This window comes from Moschus berezovskii, chromosome 8 (assembly GCF_049115385.1).
Source record: "Moschus berezovskii isolate FMDL1 chromosome 8, NW_MosBer_1.0, whole genome shotgun sequence".
Lineage (NCBI taxonomy): Eukaryota > Metazoa > Chordata > Mammalia > Artiodactyla > Moschidae > Moschus > Moschus berezovskii.
In genome coordinates, this window is record NC_142467.1 from 84269225 (window position 1) to 84290685 (window position 21461).

Sequence of the window (21461 nt, forward strand, 5' to 3'; positions counted from 1 at the left end):
TTCATTGTATCAAGCTATTCATTACTTTCAGTTCAGTTCAGTTGCTCAGTTGTGTCCAGTTCTTTGTGACCCCATGGACTGCAGCATGCCACGGCTCCTTGTCTATCACCAACTCCTGGATTTACTCAACATGAGTTTATTCATCAAACTAAACATGAGTTTGATGCCATCCAATCGTCTCATCCTCTGTTGTCCCCTTCTCCCACCTTCAATCTTTCCCAGCATCAGGGTCTTTTCAAATGAGTCAGTTCTTTGCATCAGGTGGCCAAAGTATTGGAGTTTCAGCTTCAGCATCAGTCCTTCCAAAGAATATTCAGGACTGATTTCCTTTAGGAGGGACTGTTTTGATTTTCTTGCAGTCCAAGGGACTCTCAAGAGTCTTCTCCAACACCAGAGTTCAAAAGCATCAGTTCTTTAGTGCTCACCTTTCTTTATAGTCTAACACTCTGCATCCATACATGACTACTGGAAAAACCACAGCTTTGACTAGACGGACCTTTGTTGGCAGAGTAATGTCTCTGCTTTTAATATGCTGTCTAGGTTGATCATAACTTTCCCTCCAAGGAGCAAGTATCTTTTAATTTCACTGCTGCAGTTAATTTTATTACTTTAGGGTGAAGACAAATCCCACCTACACAATAGAAGTCATAGTTTAGCATGAGCATCAAAACATATTTTTCAGTCCACAGCAAACTAATATTTTTAAAACCTGACTTTGCAAATGTTCTCATGAAAGCAGGAGGAAGGTCTGCATTACAAACTCTCTTTTGGTTCCTCAGTGATCCCCAGGGCATGGTGGTTGATCAGTGGATATCCCCTTGGGTGAGCAATCCTGCTGGTCACTTTGGCATGACACTAGCATCTGTTTATGAGTTCATGATCCCTGCCATTGAGTCTCGTACTACCCTTTTTGGTAGTACCTCAATTCTCTTCAGGTTCACAGGTTTACTCTGTACTTTTCTGTCCTCGCACCAGAGCAGGTAGAAACATATGGATCCTGAACATGCCATGAACAGGACAGGAGGTACTGGAGTTGCTACATTAAGTCTACCTGTTTAGATACATCTCTATTGTTCAGGTACTCTGAATAACATGGTATCTCTCAAAGAGGCATAAAATTTTCTCAGACAGTGACTTAAGAACCAAATTGAACAAAACCAAACTGAACCAAACCCAAAAACCAAAACAAAACCAACTAGAAAATCTACCTTGGGTTTCCTTCTATCATATCTGAATGTTTCTACACATTCTCTTGGAGTTTTGACCCCAAGATTATGGAGGACATTCACTGCTGCACTTGGCTCTTTATGCTCTTCTTTTCCTTAAACTCTAGAATGTCTTTCTTCTTTTACTTCTGTCATAGAGGAATTTCCCCTACTTCACATCCTCCCACTGTCTCCAGGATGTACATACCAGTAAAACTTACTGATCTCAGTTTTTTTGGTGCTTACTATGCAGAGGAAATATTTTGGTCCTTAGGAAAGCTTATTTATCTGCATCCAGTCTCTAACTTGGGAAGTATGAGTGGGAGGAAGTATCCTTGAATGGGTATAAGGGCCCTTCTTGGAATACTTCTCTGGGGAAAGAACATAACTAAACATGTAACAAAGGTATATGGCTTCGTCCTAGCTCTCCCTGTGTCCCTTAGGCACTCAGCTGCTTTCCAGAGATAATCACTGACTCCAGGGTGTTACATTGACTCTCCCAGAAGTATTCTATGCCTATCCGTGTGTGTATATGAACTTTTCTCTTTTTAAAACAATTTGCAATATAGGATGCACACTGTTCTGTGTGTTCCATGTTTTACTTAATATATCTTTATCAGTACATATCAGCATCTGTAACTGGCTCATTCTTTCAGTGGTTGCATAATATTCAAATATGGGGAATTAATAGTTTACTTAACCAGATCCCACACACCCGGTTTGGTTTAGTATTTTTTCTTACGAAATAATGTTGTGATGAAAATCCATCAATATATTTTATTTTTTTTTTAATTTTTTTTTTTAGAGAAAATCCATCAATATATTTTATTTTGAACAGGTACAAGTTAATGTACAGAACAAATTCTTGGAAGTAGAATTGTTGGATCAAGCATAATTTTTTAATATCATAGATATGGCCAAAATCTTTGCAATAGGCTTACAGTCTTATCAAAATATATGAACATGTCTGTTCCCTTTGCTTTTACCAATAAGCTGTTAGAACTTGATCTTTAACAGTGAGAAGTAAAAAATGGTGTCTTGAAGTTTTAATTTGCATTTTTCTAGTTACAATCGAAACTTTGAAGAGTCTTTAAATTTTTCATTTGTTTTTATCTTTTTTCCATTTTTAAAATCAATTGTTGGTCTTGATTTTTAGAAGTTCTTTCTAAATTAAGAATGCGTTCATGTATGCTCAGTCATTCAGTCCTGTCTGACTCTTCATGACCCTATGGACTGTAGCCCTCCAGACTCCACTGTCCAAGAGATTCTCCAAGCAAGAATACTGGATTGGGTCGCCATTTCCTTCTCCAAGGGATCTTCCCAACCCAGGGATCGAACCTGTGTCTGCTGCGTCTCTTGCCTTGCAGGTGGATTACAGCTGAGCCACTGGATAAATCCTCTAAAGTTTTCTATTTTGCTGTTTCTTAGTTTCATGGCATATTAGAAAAGCTTACTCTACTTACAAAACTATAAAAATAGTTCTCCCATTTTTTTGGTACTTCCACAATTTTATTTTTTAATATTAAAAATTTTGACCCACCTGAATTTACTATGGAATCAAGATTGCTGGGAGAAATATCAATAATCTCAGATATGCTGATGACACTACCCTTGTGAAGAGGAACTCAAAAGCCTCTTGATGAAAGTGAAAGAGGAGAGTGAAAAGGTTGGCTTGAAGCTCAACATTCAGAAAACAAAGATCATGGCATCTGGTCCCATCACTTCATGGGAAATAGATGGAAAAATCAGTGGAAACAGTGTCAGACTTTATTTTTTTGGGCTCCAAAATCACTGCAGATGCTAAATGCAGCCATGAAATTAAAAGACGCTTTTTCCTTGGAAGGAAAGTTATGACCAACCTTGATAATATATTAAAAAGCAGAGACATTACTTTGCCAACCAAGGTCTGTCTAGTCAAGGCTATGGTTTTTCCCGTGGTCATGTATGGATGTGAGAGTTGGACTGTGGAGAAAGCTGATCGCCGAAGAGTTGATGCTTTTGAACTGTGGTGTTGGCGAAGACTCTTGAGAGTCCCTTGTACAGCAAGGAGATCCAACCAGTCCATTCTAAGGGAGCTCGATCCTGGGTGTTTATTGGAAGGACTGATGCTAAAGCTGAAACTGCAATACTTTGGCCACCTCATGCGACGAGTTGACTCACTGGAAAAGACTCTGATGCTGGGAAAGGTTGGGGGCAGGAGGAGAAGGGGACGACAGAGAATGAGATGGCTGGATGGCATCACCGACTCGATGGACATGAGTTTGAGTGAACTCCGGGAGTTGGTGATGGACAGGGAGGCCTGGCGTGCTGTGATTCATGGGGTCGCGGAGAATCGGACACGACTGAGCGACTGAACTGAACTGAACTGAATGTGAGAGGTAGGGATTGAATGTCTTTTTCCAGATGGCTGCCTAGCTGTATTACCACTACTTATTGAATAATCCATTTTTCACTTATTTGAAATGTGAATGTTATAATATATAAAGTAGAAATATATATTGTTATATAGTATAATGTTTATATCTGAAACTTCTATTCATTCTATTGACCAGTCTCTATATTTGTTTACCAAGACAATAGAGATTTAAATATTACAGTAATTAATTGAAGGATTATGTTGGTTTTTGTTCATGATGTTGCATCTTGAACTTAAGTGATTAAAATACCTAATTAACAAGAGCAAGTCATACTTCATCCAAAAAGAAAAATTACAAATGACAGCATTGTCCTCGAAGGGTAAAATTATACCACAGAACCAAGTTGGAAATTAGTCTCATATGTATATGTCATCTCTAAATCCTGAGCATAGCTCATGTCAAAAGTCATCAGAATGGTCTGACAAACATCAATGTCTGAAGTGACATTTAAGAGAACAGTAACTTTGTGACTGAAATGCTGTTTTAACAGATAAAATCTTCTCACCTGAAAGTGCATTCTTGATACTGATGTTTCTCCTGCATAATGTGACTTTAACTAGTTGCTCTTAATTAGGTTCAGTCAGGGATTAAGTAGCTGCAAGAATTTAGCACGGCCATTAATCCTGTCTGGAGAACTGCACCCTGACTCTGATGTTTCTTAGGAAACAAGGTCAAATTCAGTACAAGATTCTAATACTGACCAAGGTAGAACATGGAAATGTTACTGTGTAGGGAAAACAGTAGTATCACTATAAGCCATATTTCAACCAGCTTCTTTTTATCAATTAGTGTTTGTATATCATCTTTTATGTACAAAATTATACGCACTCATACAGATTTACAGAGTACAAATGTGTCTTTAAAGTGTGAAAGTCCTCCTCTTCAAAAAGAGTATCTAGAAGCAGTACTGTTATCATTTGGGTGAGCAGTGTTTCAGAGCTCATTCTTGAGAAATTTTTATTTTGCTTTACTTTATATAATAAAATTTATATTTTTCATTTTGTTTTTGCATCTTGATTTTATTAATTTGTGATAGACATCTTTCCATGTCAACACATGGCCTACCTCATTCTATTTTGATTTGTGTTCAATTTTCATGAGCAATGTTCTCTTCTCTTTACAAAATTTATTATCGGCATTATTACTTTATAGGAATAAATTCTTATAAAATTTAGAAATACAAAACCAAAATTAATGAAATAGAAAATAACTTAGAAAAACTAATGGCTATTTTTATTCACCAAACGTGAAAAAATAAAATAAAGAATATTATAAGAAATGAACAGTCTCATACACTTCTTTTTAGAAAGTAATATAGTTATATCTCTTATAAATTAAACATATCTATTCTGTTTGGCTGAGCAATCACAGTTTTGAGCATCAGTTCTGCATAGATCTAAGTCCTACAATGCAAGGACATAGGAGCAGTACTATGTAGAGAAAAACTCTTCAGAGTGGGAAAATATTGGAAATGACCTAAAGACCCATCAATTATGTAATGATTGAACATATCACAGTCTATAATGCTATCAAATATTAAACTATTACTTAAAGATATGTTTGAGCTGTAGCTATGGAACTAGATGAACTTTTAGAATAGGTTTTTGAATGAAAATAACAGATTAACAAATGATTTTTTATAGTATGTACTTTTTCTGAGAAAAACATTAACTACTCGTACATATACATATGAAAACGATTTGAAATTATATATCAGCTGATTAAATTACTTGTATCAATACTGATGATTATTAACAGTGTTGTGATTTGGTGATGTGATTATGCTTTTCCTTTAATGGTTATAAACCTTGGTAAACAAGTATGTATTACTTTTATAATTTAAAAATATGAATAATGAACACATAAAATGAAAACATAAATATATAATTAGATAAACAAGTTTTATAGAAAATATATTTCTATTGTCATAGAAAGTTTAATGATTTTAAAAGCAGTTACTTTGCATACTGGTACAATAAAGTAAAAATAATGGTGTTAGATGGTGCTTAGTAATATTAATATACTGCATTTATTTGGTCTGGAGACCTAGAATCTTGTCTTAATCTCAGTATTCCTACTTCCTACAAGGTCCCTGGAAGAGATATGTTCAAAGAAGGCTAAGGAAAATGTCATCTCCTTATTAACTGGGCATCACCTAATACCAGTGCTGTATCCTCTGAGCTTACTTCACTACCTACGGGGTTCCTTTTGATTGATCTAATGGAAGCCTATAGTCCAGAATCAAAGAAGGCTGAAGACAGGCCATGCTACATTTCTAAGTCTATGATAGAGGGCAACACTTAGTACCCTAACAATACAAAAATATATCTCTGAGGAAAAAGAAAGTAAAGGAAATATGGCTGGAGCAGAGCCCTACTTAGGCTAGTTTGCATTTCCAGTGTTTCATCTACTAGAAAACATGGCTGACCAGCGTCTTAAAAGATAATGGATCAGTGCTCCCTGCCTCTCAAAAAATGGGTTTCTTACTCTTTTTTTCCCACTCATCCTTGAGTAAGAAAGAGAGGAAAAAATAGAAGAGGAAGACAAAAGGCTTCCATTTCTTGGACAATGCAGGTTAAATATAAATAAATAAGGAGATAATTTATTAAAAAATCTAAAGCAATAATTGGAAAGAGATGGAAATTAATCTTCAACTATTTTTTCAAACTTAGAGGTTCAATAAAATAAAAGCCATATTTTTTTCCAAGCACTTCTAGGTTTCTCAAACCATCTGTGCTTCAAGGAGAATTTAGTTCATGTGTTTTTAGTTAATTTACACTTAACTCATCAAAATGTTGACTTGTTATTCCAGCTATTTGATGTCTCAGAAATCATACACACATTTTAATATATGTTCAAAAGTCTTTCCTCCATTTGGATAAGGAAATCATCATTAGCTAGCAGTAAACAGAACCTGGAAGAGCTTAAGTCTGATTCCAAATGGAGAACTAAGGAAATTCCAAGGGGTTTGAAAGTTGGCACACTACTTTCCACACACATGGTTACAAAATCTTTAAAGTGATAAACATGAGAAATGACAAAAAGCCATCAAAATCATCATGCACATAAATGGAGCTCTGGAATGTGAAGATCTTAGTCAGAAGACTTATAACATATATCATGTTAACTCTATGCTACTTAAATGAAAAAACTTCAAGGTCAGCACACATAGCCCCATATAGCCCACGTGTAACATACATGTTTCAAAGCCAATAGACTAATTTTTCAAAGGAAGAGAACAAAGAATATCCTTCAGAACTGCTGATGATCTGATGATCTTTCCCTTTAAATAAAATGTATTAAATATATCTGTTAAAATTCTCTTGTATATTCATGTCCCCTTCATAGATCACAACCTCGTCATGACAAGGGGGCTTGTGTAATTCAATGAAGCTATGAGCCATTCTGTTCAGGGCCACTCAATATGGATGGGTCATAGTCAAGAGTTCTGACAAGGCGTGGTCCCCTGGAGGAGAAAATGGCAACCCACATCAATATTCTTGCCAGGAGAACCCCATGAACAGTATGAAAGGTAAAAAGATATGACACCAGAAGATGAGCCGGCCAGGACAGAAGGTGTCAAATGCTACTGGGGAAGAGCAGAAGGCAATTACTAATAATTCCAAAAAGAATGGAGTGGCTGGGCCAAAGTGGAAATGACTGTGGATATGTCTGGTGGTGAAAGTAAAGTCTGATGCTGTAAAGAACAACATTGCATAGGAACCTGAAATGTTAGGTCCACGAATTAAGGTAAACTGGACATGGTCAAGAAGGAGAGGTCAAGAGTGAACATTGACATTTAGGAATCAGTGAACTAAAATGGATGGGAATCGGTGAATTTAACTCAGACAACTACTTTATCTACTATTGTGGGTAAGAATCCCTTAGAAGAAATGGAGTAGCCCTCATAGTCTACAAAAGAGTCTGAAATGCAGTACTTGGGTATAACCTCAAAAGTAACAGAATGATTTCGGTTCACCTCCCAGGCAACATCACGGTAATCCAAGTCTATGTCCCAACCACTGATTCCGAAGAAACTGAAATTGACCAGTTCTATGAAGAGTTACAACACCTTCTAGGACTAACACCAAAAAAAGATGTCCTTCCATCATAGGGGATTAGAACACAAAAGTAGGAAGTCAAGAGATACCCAGAATAACAGGCAAGTTTGGCTTTGGAGTACAAAATGAAGCAGGGTAGAGGTTAACAGAGTTTTATCAAGAGAACACACTGGTCATAGCAAACACCTATTTCCACCAACCCAAGAGATGACTCTATACGTGAACATCACCAGATTGTCAATACCTAAATCAAATTATGCTCTTCGTGGCTGAAGATGGAGAAGCTATACACAGCAAAAACAAGTGCTGGAGCTAACTGTGGCCCAGATCATGAGCTTCTTATTGCAAGATTTAGTCTTAAACAGAAAAAGTAGGGGAAACCACTAGGCTGTTCAGGTATGACCTAAATTAAATCCTCTACGATTATACAGTAGAGGTGATGAATAGATTCAAGGGATTAGATCTGATAGACAGAATGCCTGAAGAACTATGGAGGGAGGTTCATAATATTGTACAGGAGGCAGTGACCAAAACCATCCCAAAGAAAGTGAAATGCAAGAAGGCAAAGTGGCTGTCTGAGGAGGCTTTACAAAGAGCTGAGGAAAGAAGAGAAGCAAAAAGCAAGGGAGAAAAGGAAAGATATACCATTTGAATGCAAAGTTCCAGAGAATAGCAAAGAGAGATAAGAAGGCCTTTTTCAATGAACAATGCAAAGAAATAGAGGAAAACAATAGAATCAGCACGACTAGTGGTATCTCCAAGAAAACTGAAGATATCAAGGAAACATCTCATGCAAGGATGGGCATCAAAAAGGACAGAAAAGGTAAAAATCTAACAGAAGCAGAAGAGATTAAGAAGAGGTGGCAAGGATACACAGAAGAGCTATACAGAAAAGTCTTAATGATCCGGATAACCACTATGATGTGGTCACTCACCTAAAGCCAGATATCCTGGAGTGCGTAGTCAAGTGCGCCTTAGGAGCATTACTAAGAACAAAGCTAGTAGAGGTGATGGAATTCCAGCTGAACTATTTCAGATCCTAAAAGATGATGCTGTTTAACTTCTGCACTCAGTATGTCAGCAAATTTGGAAAACTCAGCAGTGGGCACAGGACTGAAAAATGTTAGTTTTCATTCCAATCCCAAAGAATGTTCAAACTATCATACAAGTGCATTCATTTCACATGCTAGCAAGGTAATGCTCATAATCCTTCAAGCTAGGCTTCAGCAGTACATGAACAGGGAACTGGTAAATGTACAAGCTGGTTAGAAAAGGCAGAGGAACCAGAAGTCAAATTGCTAACATTCGCTGGATCATGGACAAAGCAAGAGAGTTCTAGAAAAGCATCTCTTTTTGCTTCATTGACCATGCTAAACCCTTGACTGTGCAGAACACAACATTTTGTTAAAAATTCTTAAAGAAATGGGAATACCAGACCACCTAACCTGTCTCCTGAGAAACTTATATGTGTTAAGAAGCAACAGTTAGAACCAGACATGAACAACTGACTGTTTCAAAATTGGGAAAGGAATACCGCAAGGCTGTAAATTGGTATCCTGCTTATTGACGTTATATGCAGAGTACATCATGCAAAATGCTGGCCTGGATGAATCAAAAGCTGGAATCAAGATTACTGGGAGAAATATCAACAACCTCAGATATGCAGGTAATACCACTCTAATAGCAGAAAGTGAAGAGACACTATAGCACCTCTTGATGAGGGTGAAAGAGGAGAGTCAAAAAGTTGGCTTGAAACTCAACATTAAAAAAAACTAAGATCATGGGCATCTGGCCCTAACACTTTATGGCAAATAGAAGGGGAAAACAGGGACAGATTTTATTTTCTTGGACTCCAAAATCACTGTGGACAGTGACTGAAGTCATGAAATTAAAAGACGCTTACTCCTTAGAAGGAAAGTTATGACAAACCTAGACAGCATATTAAAAAGCAGAGATATCACTTTGCTGACATAGGTCCATATGAGCTAAGCTATGAATCTTCCAGTAGTCCTGTGTGAATCTGAGAGTTGGACCAGAAGGAAGGCTGAGCGACAAAGAATGCATGCTTTCTAATTGTGCTGGAGAAGAGTCTTGAGAGTCCCTTGGATTGCAAGGATATCAAACCAGTTGATCCTAAGGGAAATCAATCCTGAGTATTCATTGAAAGGACTGATGCTGAAGGTGAAGGTCCAATAGTCTGGCCACCTGATATGAACAGCCAACTCACTGGAAAGGACCCTGATACTGGGAAATACTGAGGGCAGGAGAAGGGGGTGACAGAAGATGAGATGTTAGCATCAAAGACTCAATGAACATGAATTTGAACAAAGTTAAGGAGATGGTGGAGGATAGAAGAGCCTGGGGTGCTGCAGTTCATGTGGTCTGAAAGAGTTGGACTGGACTTAGAAACTGCACAACAATGATAATGTAGGTATTTTGGAAATAATATTCCCTTCCCCCAGCTTACAAATGTCTCTGGACTCAAATACTTGAGTACAAGTTATCATGGATTAATGTTTCTTTATTTTCACAGCTGATCAAAACTTCTGTTAAATCTGAACCACATCTCATGATATTTACACAGACATTTAGAGTTGTTTGATGCAGGAACCTGGTCTTTTGTGACTGAAAACAAGAAAAGAGGTTCAGAGACTGCAAACCATGGAGGGTGTTCTAGGGCCAAATCTCACGTAAGTACAAAAGGATCCAATTCATGCTCAAGAACGAAGTTCAAGATTCAAAACTCAGAGAAGTGAATCAGTAGAAACATGAAATAGAAGTGGATTTATAGGAACACAGAGTGTAGGGATTTGACCCTAGAAGTCAGAGAAGGGTTTAGGGGCAGCGTCATGAGTGGAGAGGGCAGAGGTGGCACTTAGAGCTACTTGATTGGCTTGGCTCACTTTATTGTCCAAAGATAAGTTCATAAAATAATGGAAATGTCAGGAGTATAAGTAAACATAATAATCATCTCATCTGACTTTATAAATTCTAACTCTCTCATTGTATAATTGTGAATTTTATTACGCAATCTGAATGAGTAACCATTTTACATGGCTATACCCATGCTGGTGTTGGAGCTAAGAGTAGCAGCTGTAAGGACCCCTTACTTCTGGTCCAGAATTCTTCTTATGCACCACATCCCAAGCTAATTAGTCATTTCCTTTTTCTTCCCTTTCTTCTTTTTAAAGTTTATTTCTTTTTCCCAACTTGCCTCATTTATTCCCACTCTAACTCAAAACTGAAATCGAAGTGACAAAATGTCACACCCAAAATGACAAAATGTCTCAGAAGGGGGTCACAGTAAAGCATGTTTGTTTCGTAAAGTTTCAAGCTGATTCTCAGCATATGGGTTTAAAGCTGTGAACCAACCTTGAACCTTGGGAACTGTGAGTTGACAAGATGGTACTAATAAGCAAAAGGGGAAAAAAAAGGTTCAGAAAACTTGTTGAATGTCAGTTCTCTTTTTAAAAAGAACATTTTGGTGAGTTAAGTGTAAATGACTCAGAAACACAAGGATTTTATTTCCTTTGCCATATGCATGAGTTTAAAAATTAATGGAAAAAAGTACTCTGCACAACATGTTTTGAATTTTATTGGTCTCTTTCTTTTTTCTATGATCTCTAGAAGATGGAAGCTGAAGAATGAAAACAATTGAATCAAAAGTTTTAAAAGCATGTGCAAAAATGACACTTGGTTAGATGGAGGAGTAAGAAAATCCAATCTTAGCTCTCATTCTGAAAAATTTGTTATACCTTTAGTGTTTGACTTAATAGCATTACTAAAAGAAATTTCCAAGTAGGTTTTTAGTCTGAATTTATTGTGTGAGAATCTGGCACATGGCTGTGAGGAATCCATTTCATCATAAACAATGTGATGCTGTAGTAAAGGTGTGTAATTGGGCAACTGGAATAAAAGAGATAAATTACTTTGATCAAACTTTTAGGGCTTTTTAAACAAAACAATCTACTGGATGATCTTTTATATATATCATTTTATCTGCCTCAAGCATTTTACTTGGTATAGTATAACTAGGATCTTTGTAAAATTCTGATTATTTCTATCAAAAGAGATAAATATTTCAGATTTCTCATAATCTGTTTTTATTTTCATTCTTTTACCTCAACTTTATGAGGGGATAGTCAGTTTTTATTTATTAATATTATGTGAGTCTTTTCTTGTTTTGTTGTAGGGACTCTTAAATTAGCTACATGAATTTTAAATCTGAACAGGCAGTGTCTAAAACTCATCTTTTTTCAAACTTATACTTGTTTCCTGACTCATGCAGGAACTCCTAAAGGAACATAGATGTTTAAATAAGTACTCCTTGGTTAGCTCATGGTTGGGCTCTAAACACCTAGCATCATTTAAATCAAATCATTTCAGATGCTAGAATTGGATGAAATCACAACAAAGCTATGCTTGCAATTTCATTAAAATGATAGGTTGGTTAGGCTGAAAATACTCAACACTATTGACTGCCATGGTAGAGTACTTTCAAAATAGCTTACCTTAATAGATGGAGCCAAGTCATATCATACTCAGCAAGGGCTCTAGGCATGTCATCATCACATCTGTCATTAACAATGTGACTTTTTTTTTCATGTTGTTTCATGTAGTTTGAATAGAAGGAAAACTGGGCTACATTTCAAAATTTAAATATGGTACATGAAAAGGCTTTGTTCACATTTAATTAAATTACTGTTTATGTGCCATATGTTTGATCAGACACTGCTTGTATCCCAGATGGAGGCAATGGGTAAAAATAAGGTATAAAAATTTTTCTTTTTTTCCCCTCTTTTCAAAGTACAAGGTACAAATTGAGATGATTTCCTACAAAATGTCATCACAGTGACAAACTCATATGGCTACTGCTGTGACACAAGTCCTTAAATGATTGCTTCATGGCTCATTAACTCTCAGAACTATAAAAATAACCACCCTGAAGATAGGTAGGGCCCTTGGCTCCAGAAGACACTACTTAAATTATTTGCAAGACTCTTAGTGCAACTTTCCTCAGGTATACTGTTGCCCTGACTGACTTGCCAAAATTGATTTCTTTAGGATTTTAGAATAGGTCTATTTTAAAATTATTAATACAGTCCGGCAGGTTGATTCCCCCAGTTCCATTCTTCTTCCTCAAGATTGCTTTGGCTATTTGAGGTTTTTTGTATTTCCGTACAAATTGTGAGATTATTTTTTCTAGCTCTGTGAAAAATATCGTTGGTAGCTTGATAGGGATTGCATTGAATGTGTAAATTACTTTGGGTAGTATACTCATTTTCACAATATTTATTCTTCCAATCCACGAACACGGTATATTTCTCCATCTATTAGTGTCCTCTTTGATTACTTTCACCACTGTTTTATAGTTTTCTATGTACAGGTCTTTTGTTTCTTTAGGTAGGTATATTCCTAAGTATTTTATTCTTTTTGTTGCAATGGTGAATGGAGTAGTTTCCTTAATTTCTCTATTTTCTCATTATTAGTGTATAGGAATGCAAGGGATTTCTGTGTGTTGATTTTATATCCTGCAACTTTACTGTATTCATTGATTAGCTCTAGTAGTTTTCTGGTAGAGTCTTTAGCATTTTCTGTGTAGAGGATCATGTCATCAGCAAACAGTGAAAGTTTTACTTCTTCTTTTCCAATTTGTATTCCTTTTATTTCTTTTTCTGCTCTAACTGCTGTGGCCAAAACGTCCAGAACTATGTTGAATAGTAGTGGTGAGAGTGGGCACTCTTTTCTTGTTCCTGACTTTAGGGGAAATGCTTTCAGTTTTTCACCATTGAGGATAATGTTTGCTGTGGGTTTGTCATATATAGCTTTTATTATGTTGAGGTATGTCCCTTCTATTCCCACTTTCTGGAGGGTTTTTATCATAAATGGATGTTGAATTTTGTTGAAGGCTTTCTCTGCATCTATTGAGATAATCATGTGATTTTTATTTTTCAGTTTGTTAATGTGGTGTATTATGTTGATTGATTTGTGGATATTGAAGAATCCTTGCATTCCCGGGATAAAGCCCACTTGGTCATGATGTATGATCTTCTTAATGTGTTGTTGGATTCTGATTGCTAGAATTTTGTTAAGGATTTTTGCATCTATGTTCATCAGTGATACTGGCCTGTAGTTTTCTTTTTTTGTGGGATCTTTACCAGGTTTTGGCATTAGGGTAATGGTAGCCTCATAGAATGAGTTTGGAAGTTTCCCTTCCTCAGCAATTATCTGGAAGAGTTTGAGTAGAATAGGTCTTAGCTCTTCTCTAAATTTTTGGTAGAATTCAGCTGTGAAGCCATCTGGACCTGGGCTTTTGTTTGCCGGAAGATTTCTGATTACAGCTTCTACTTCCGTGCTTGTGATGGGTCTATTAAGATTTTCTATTTCTTCCTGGTTCAGTTTTGGAAAGTTGTACTTTCCTAAGAATTTGTCCATTTCTTCCAAGTTGTCCATTTTATTGCCATATAATTGCTGATAGTATTCTCTAATGATCCTTTGTTACAAAGCCACAGTCATCAAGACAGTATGGTACTGGCGTAAAGACAGAAATGTAGATCAATGGAACAAAATAGAAAGCCCAGAGATAAATCCACACACCTATGGACACCTTATCTTTGACAAAGGAGGCAAGAATATAAAATGGAGAAAAGACAGTCTCTTTAACAAGTGGTGCTGGGAAAACGGGTCAGCCACTTGTAAAAGAATGAAACTAGAACACTTCCTAACACCATACACAAAAATAAACTCAAAATGGATTAAAGATCTAAATGTAAGACCTGAAACTATAAAACTCCTAGAGGAGAACGTAGGCAAAACACTCTCTGACATAAATCACAGCAGGATCCTCCATGACCCATCTCCCAGAATATTGGAAATAAAAGCAAAAATAAACAAATGGGACCTAATTAAAATCAAAAGCTTCTGCACAACGAAGGAAACTATAAGCAAAGTGAAAAGACAGCCTTCAGAATAGGAGAAAATAATAGCAAATGAAACAACTGACATAGAATTAATCTCCAAAATTTACAAGCAGCTTCTGCAGCTCAATTCCAGAAAAATAAACGACCCAATCAAAAACTGGGCCAAAGAACTAACAGACATTTCTCCAAAGAAGACATACAGATGGCTAACAAACACATGAAAAAATGCTCAACATCCCTCATAATCAGAGAAATGCAAATCAAAACCACAATGAGATACCATTTCACACCAGCCAGAATGGCTGCTATCCAAAAGTCTACATGCAATAAATGCTGGAGAGGATGTGGAGAGAAGGGAACCCTCTTACACTGTTGGTCGGAATGCAAACCAGTACAGCCACTATGGAGAACAGTGTGGAGATTCCTCAAAAAACTGGAAATAGAACTGCCATATGACCCAGCAATTGCACTCCTGGGCATACACACCGAGGAAACCAGAATTGAAAGAGACACATGTAGTCCAATGTTCATCGCAGCACTGTTTATAATAGCCAGGACATGGAAGCAACCTAGATGTCCATCTGCAGATGAATGGATAAGAAAGCTTTGGTACATATACACAATGGAGTATTACTCAGCCATTAAAAAGAATACATTTGAATCAGTTCTAATGAGGTGGATGAAACTGGAGTCTATTATACAGAGTGAAGTAAGCCAGAAAGAAAAACACCAATACAGTATACTAACACATATATATGGAATTTAGAAAGATGGCAATGATAACCCTGTATACGAGACAGCAAAAGAGACACAGGTGTATAGAACAGTCTTTGGGACTCTGTGGGAAAGGGTGAGGGTGGGATGATTTGGGAGAATGGCATTGAAATATGTATATTATCATATGTGAAACGAATCACCAGTCCAGGTTTGATGCCTGATACAGGATGCTCAGAGCTGGTGCATGGGGATGATCCAGAGGGAGGATAAAGGGAGGAGGGAGGTGGGAGGGGGGTTCAAGATGGGGAACATATGTATACCCGGGGTGGATTCATGTCAATGTATGGCAAAACCAACCAATATAATATTGTAAAGTAATTAGCCTCCAATAAAAAAAATAAAAAAATAAAAATAAATTATTAATATAAAGAAATACTGTTAGTTTGAAAATGTACAGCTAAGTCATGGAAGTGTAAATTCAATAATATCTTATACAACTTGAACTGGAAGCAGGTAGATACCTTTTATGATTTCCCTACATTCAGGGGAAGCAGAATTCACTTTGTTTATTCACCAAGTGGATGTGCTTTCTGGAGAGGAAGGGAAGAGTCATTTTTACCATATGAAGTGAGCATGTGTTTTTCTTACTTTTGCTGCTCTGCTGTTTTTGCCATATTTGCTGAGTTCAAGTCTCTCATCATTGGTGGGAGTGTAGATTTAATGACATTTATTTTGGAAAACATGTTCTACTAAAATTTTATAGTAATGTAAGCCATTTAATTCTAAAATTGGCAGCTGAAACTAATGCTATGTCCACATAAACAACTACGCAAATGTCTCAGCCAAAACCATTTTGGGGCACCCAAGGTCAGGATACTGTTTCTGGGTCTACACACTTTTGTGAAAGTGAAAGTGTGCAGTCATGGGCTTACTTCCAGCCCAGGCAGAAGGAGTCTAAGGAAACTTTTGTTTGCTCTCCTATTCATAGTATATCCCTGTATTTAGTAAAAGAGATACTGTCTTTTTGTTTTTAAAGAGAGTAAGTGGAAACAGAAGAAATGGATGAAATTCTTGCCCTCAGCAGTCTTCTAGGAGCAGAGGAGGTTATGTCGTTTGGAGAGGGAACAGGCCAAGCAGTAGGAAAGGGAGGTAGGGAGGCCCCTTTTGAATGAGACACACATGCTGCTGCTGCTGCTGCTGCTAAGTCACTTCAGTCGTGTCCGACTCTGTGTGACCCCATAGACGGAAGCCCACCAGGCTCCCCCGTCCCTGGGATTCTCCAGGCAAGAACACCGGAGTGGGCTGCCATTTCCTTCTCCAATGTGTGAAAGTGAAAAGTGAAAGTGAAGTCGCTCAGTCGTGTCCGACCCTTAGCGACCCCACGGACTGTAGTCTACCAGGCTCCTCCATCCATGGGATTTTCTAGGCAAGAGTACTGGAGTGGCTTGCCATTGCCTTCTCCGAGACACACATCAGTCAGTTCAGTTCAGTTCAGTCGCTCAGTCATGTCTGACTCTCCGCGACCCCATGAATCACAGCACGCCAGGCCTCCCTGTCCATCACCAACTCCCGGAGTTCACTCAAACTCATGTCCACAGAGTCGGTGATGCCATCCAGCCATCTCATTCTCGGTTGTCCCCTTCTCCTCCTGCCCCCAACCTTTCCCAGCATCAGAGTCTTTTCCAGTGAGTCAACTCGTCGCATGAGGTGGCCAAAGTATTGCAGTTTCAGCTTTAGCATCAGTCTTTCCAATGAACACCCAGAGAAGACTCTTGAGAGTCCCTTGTACCGCAAGGAGATCCAACCAGTCCATTCTAAGAGACACACATAACTAGACTCAAATTAGAATGGTTCTTTTTACCTACTCTCCCCAAAGTGGGGGATGGCGAGGGGTTGGGACGGGAGGAGAGCTATCTCTACCATCTTGGTCTACCAGATGATGGGGTGTCCAGATAGACACAGGACACTATGAGACTCTAGGGCAGTAGCCAATTTTTTGAGCATCTAACATAGACTAAGTACTATACCAGAACCTTTATGATAGATTTTCCTATTGAAATGTCACAAAGCTCCTATGGTAGGCATTATTATTGGTGAATAATATAAACAATATTTATATTTTAATAAATATAAATACAGTATGAGAGTTTGACCAACTTGTCACAGGCATACAATTAGCAAGTGGTAGCACCAAGATTTGAACCATGGTGTCTGACCTTATCAACCATTTCTTTTCATATTCTCATCCAAATAAAGTGAGGATACAAATCGTGGGGAAATAAGTCAGGGAGAGGTAACAAGGATGAGTCAATGTACAATATTATTATCCTATGATTGAGTGACAAATATTGCCATGCTACTAATTAGGCTATATTTGTCTTAAATCATTGATGTATGGTAATGAATACACACAAATTGTGGAATAATATTAAGATGCTTGACAATGAAAAAATTCATTCTCCCCCAAAAGACATTAAACACACAATCATGTGTGTGATTAAACACACAATCATGGATTCTTCTACTAAGTGCAACAGTTGTCCAGATTAATGCTTTGGAGTTACTCTCAATATTGTCTTCTCCCTGACTTGCCACAGCTCACTGTGCCCCCATATTGGTTCTCTCTACTTTAGTGAAAGATCCCAACAACCATGCCAGGAGCCTGAACGTCATCCTTGATACAAGACTTTCCCTTACCCCCATGTTCAATCCGTTACTCACTGCTGTCCATATTCCCTCCTAAATATCCATTGAATCTATTCACTTTTGAGCCATCTCTTCCAGCATACCACTAATCCTTGGACTGCTACAATAGCTTTGTACTTCTGAATGCTAATCCATTCTCCTCCGAGAAGGCAGGAAAATTTTTTAGTGATACAAACCTGATCCCATCATTTTCCTGTTTGAAACCTTTCAGAACTATTAGGATCAAGAGAGAAATCTTTACTATGAACTAGGCTGGCCTCATGTCTCTATCTTCACCTCACATAACCTAACTCTTCCACTTTCAGTTCCTGCCTCATGGTCTTTACAAATGCTTTTCATTCTGGCTAGAATGCTCTCTTCCCTTCTCTTTTTCCCCGAGTCACCGTTAACTTATCCTTTAGGGAACTTGGAGTTCCCTGGTGGCTCAGATGGTAAAGAATTTGCCTATAATGCGGGAGACATGGGTTTGATCTCTGGATTGGGAAGATCCCCTGGAGAAGGGAACGGCTACCTACTCCAGTATTTTGCCTGGAGAATTCCATGGATAGAGGAACCTGGCAGGCTACAGTCCATGGGGCACAAGGAGTCAGACATGACTGAATGTCTTTTGCTTTAGTAAGCTGAGCATTCCCCTCTCCCCGGTCAAGGTGGTGCCTTTCTATACACCCTCCCTTAGACTCTCCCTTCCCTTTTAACACATAGAGAAATACACAAAATACTTGAGCAATACATAAAATATTTGCTTATCTATTTACCCTTAGTGTCAACTCTGTGAGAGCAAAAGGCAAGTCTGTCTTGTTAACTACACTGTACGTTGTACAAAGCATAGAGTGTTCATTAGGTACTTAATTAATCCTGAATGAGGTAATGAATGAATACTTCCTCTATTACTTTCAATTAAGACAGTGAGTGGGTCATCTTAAAACTCTGACACAAGTTTCCTTGAGGGCTGCCACGCCACTATCCCTTTTTTCTTATTACCATCAGTGGCTAATGTAATGCCTGGTAGATTCTCAACTGGGAGCTTGCTTACTGAATGTACAAACACCATGCATGTTCCTCCCTGCCTGTTAGGAAGTACAATATCCTTTCATCATATAAGACATAACTGATTCTTCTTCTAGGCAAACCAAGGAGCTCCAGTATATAGTTTTGAATTATCTAGATAACTCTTTCTATTTATATTAGTCAGGATTCTCCAGAGAAACAGAATCAAAAGAAAATACATACATATGTGTGTGTGTTTGTTTTTCTCTTTCTGACTTACAGGGGATTAGTTTGACATATATACACTACCATGTATAAAACAGATAGCTAGTTGGAATCTGCTTTATAGCACAGGGAGCTCAGCTTGGTGCTCTGTGATGACCTAAAGGGTAGGATGAGGGTGGGGGTGGAAGGGAGGTTCAAGAGAGAAGGGATATATATGTATACATATAGCTGATTCACTTATCATACAGCAGAAACTAACACAGCATTGTAAAGCAATATACTCCAACAACAACAACTCTCTCTCTCTCTCTCTCTCTCTCTCTCTATATATATATATATATATATATATATGTATTCCATTTATTATAAGGAATTGGCTCATATAATTATGGAGACAAAGAAGTCCCACAGTCTGCCATCTGTAGTTCAATGGGCTAAGAGCTGGAGAGCTGATGGGGTATATTCCAGTTGTAGTTTGAATACCTGAGAACCAGGAGCATATAGGGCAGTCAGGCTGAGAGTGAACTCAACCCTCCTCCACCTTTTTGCTCTATCAGTTCAGTTCAGTTCAGTTTAATCGCTCAGTTGTGTCCGACTCTTTGCGACCCCATGAATCACAGCACGCTAGGCCTCCCTGTCCATCACCAACTCCCGGAGTTCACTCAAACTCATGTCTATCGAGTCGGTGATGCCATCCAGCCATCTCATTCTCTGTCATCCCCGTCTCCTCCCGCCCTCAATCCCTCCCAGCATCAGAGTCTTTTCCAGTGAGTCAACTCGTCTCATGAGGTGGCCAAAGTATTGGAGTTTCAGCTTTAGCATCAGTCCTTCCAATGAACACCCAGGATTGATCTCCTCTAGAATGGACTGGCTTGATCTCCTTGCAGTCCAAGGGACTCTCAAGAGTCTTCTCCAGCACCACAGTTCAAAAGCATCAATTCTTCGGCGATCAGCTTTCTTCACAGTCCAACTCTCACATCCATACATGACCACGGGAAAAACCATAGCCTTGACTAGACGGACCTTGGTTGGCAAAGTAATGTCTCTGCTTTTTAATATGCTATCTAGGTTGGTCATAACTTTCCTTCCAAGGAGTAAACATCTTTTAATTTCATGGCTGCAATCAGCATCTGCAGGGATTTTGGAGCCCAAAAAAATAAAGTTTGACACTGTTTCCACTGTTTCCCCATCTATTTCCCATGAAGTGATTCACGCTCTCAATTGGTTGAAGGATGCCCAGTCTTACTGGAGAGGGCCATGTGTTTCACCCAGTTCATGAACTCAAAGCTCATAACCAGAAATACTCCAAAATAAAGTTTAACCAGCTATCTGACAATACTGTGGTTCTGTCAATTTGATGCAATATTAACAATCATATCTCTATAGCCAAATATACAGCTCATTCTATTGATTATGAATATTTGAGTTTCACTGTACTTTTCAGAATTCTAGCAATTGAGATTCTTGTCTACTCCAAATCTGATAGATCACTTGTGAGGTGATAGCTGTTAAAAATTTCATGGAGACGATTCAGTGATTTCAATAAATATTACTCATAAATTCTCAATGACATACTTCACATGTGCTACTTAAAATTACTCCAGAGATGCTTATAGGTATTAAATAAAGCCACAAAAGAACTGTAAGAAGATAGAATCAGCAGACTTTGTGAAATGTTCTAACATAATCTAATGACTTAAAAAAAGTATTAGCTATAGTTAAAGTGAAGAAGCTAAAATATCTCCATATTTTTTCTACCTGGCTATGAACTAATGTCCTTCTTTCCTCTCTCCCTCCCTATCTCCCTCTTTCCCTTCCTTTCTCTTTCTCACTTTCAAAGTGAAAGCTGTGCTCAATTAGTTCAGTTATGCATACATTTTAATTCTTCAATATCACATCACAATGTCATTGTATGTCAAAGATACTAAATACACTTAGAGATTAGCATCATCAACGGAAGTACTATAGCTGAAAATGCTCCATAATAAAAGAAAAATTATGCTAAATACATGGTTAGTATGAAAAGAGAGAGTTATGTTTTAAAGTCATGTGTCTTTTCTGTAAATTATTTGCCAAATAGTTGGCGCTTAGAAGTTAAAGTACAATGTCACATTTCTGTAGTATGTTCTGTCAGTCCAAAGTTAGCATGTTTCTATATTCAGAGCAATGGCCTAGAAAACAAGCTTGACTGAATCACTTTGCTGCTGCTGCTAAGTCACTTCA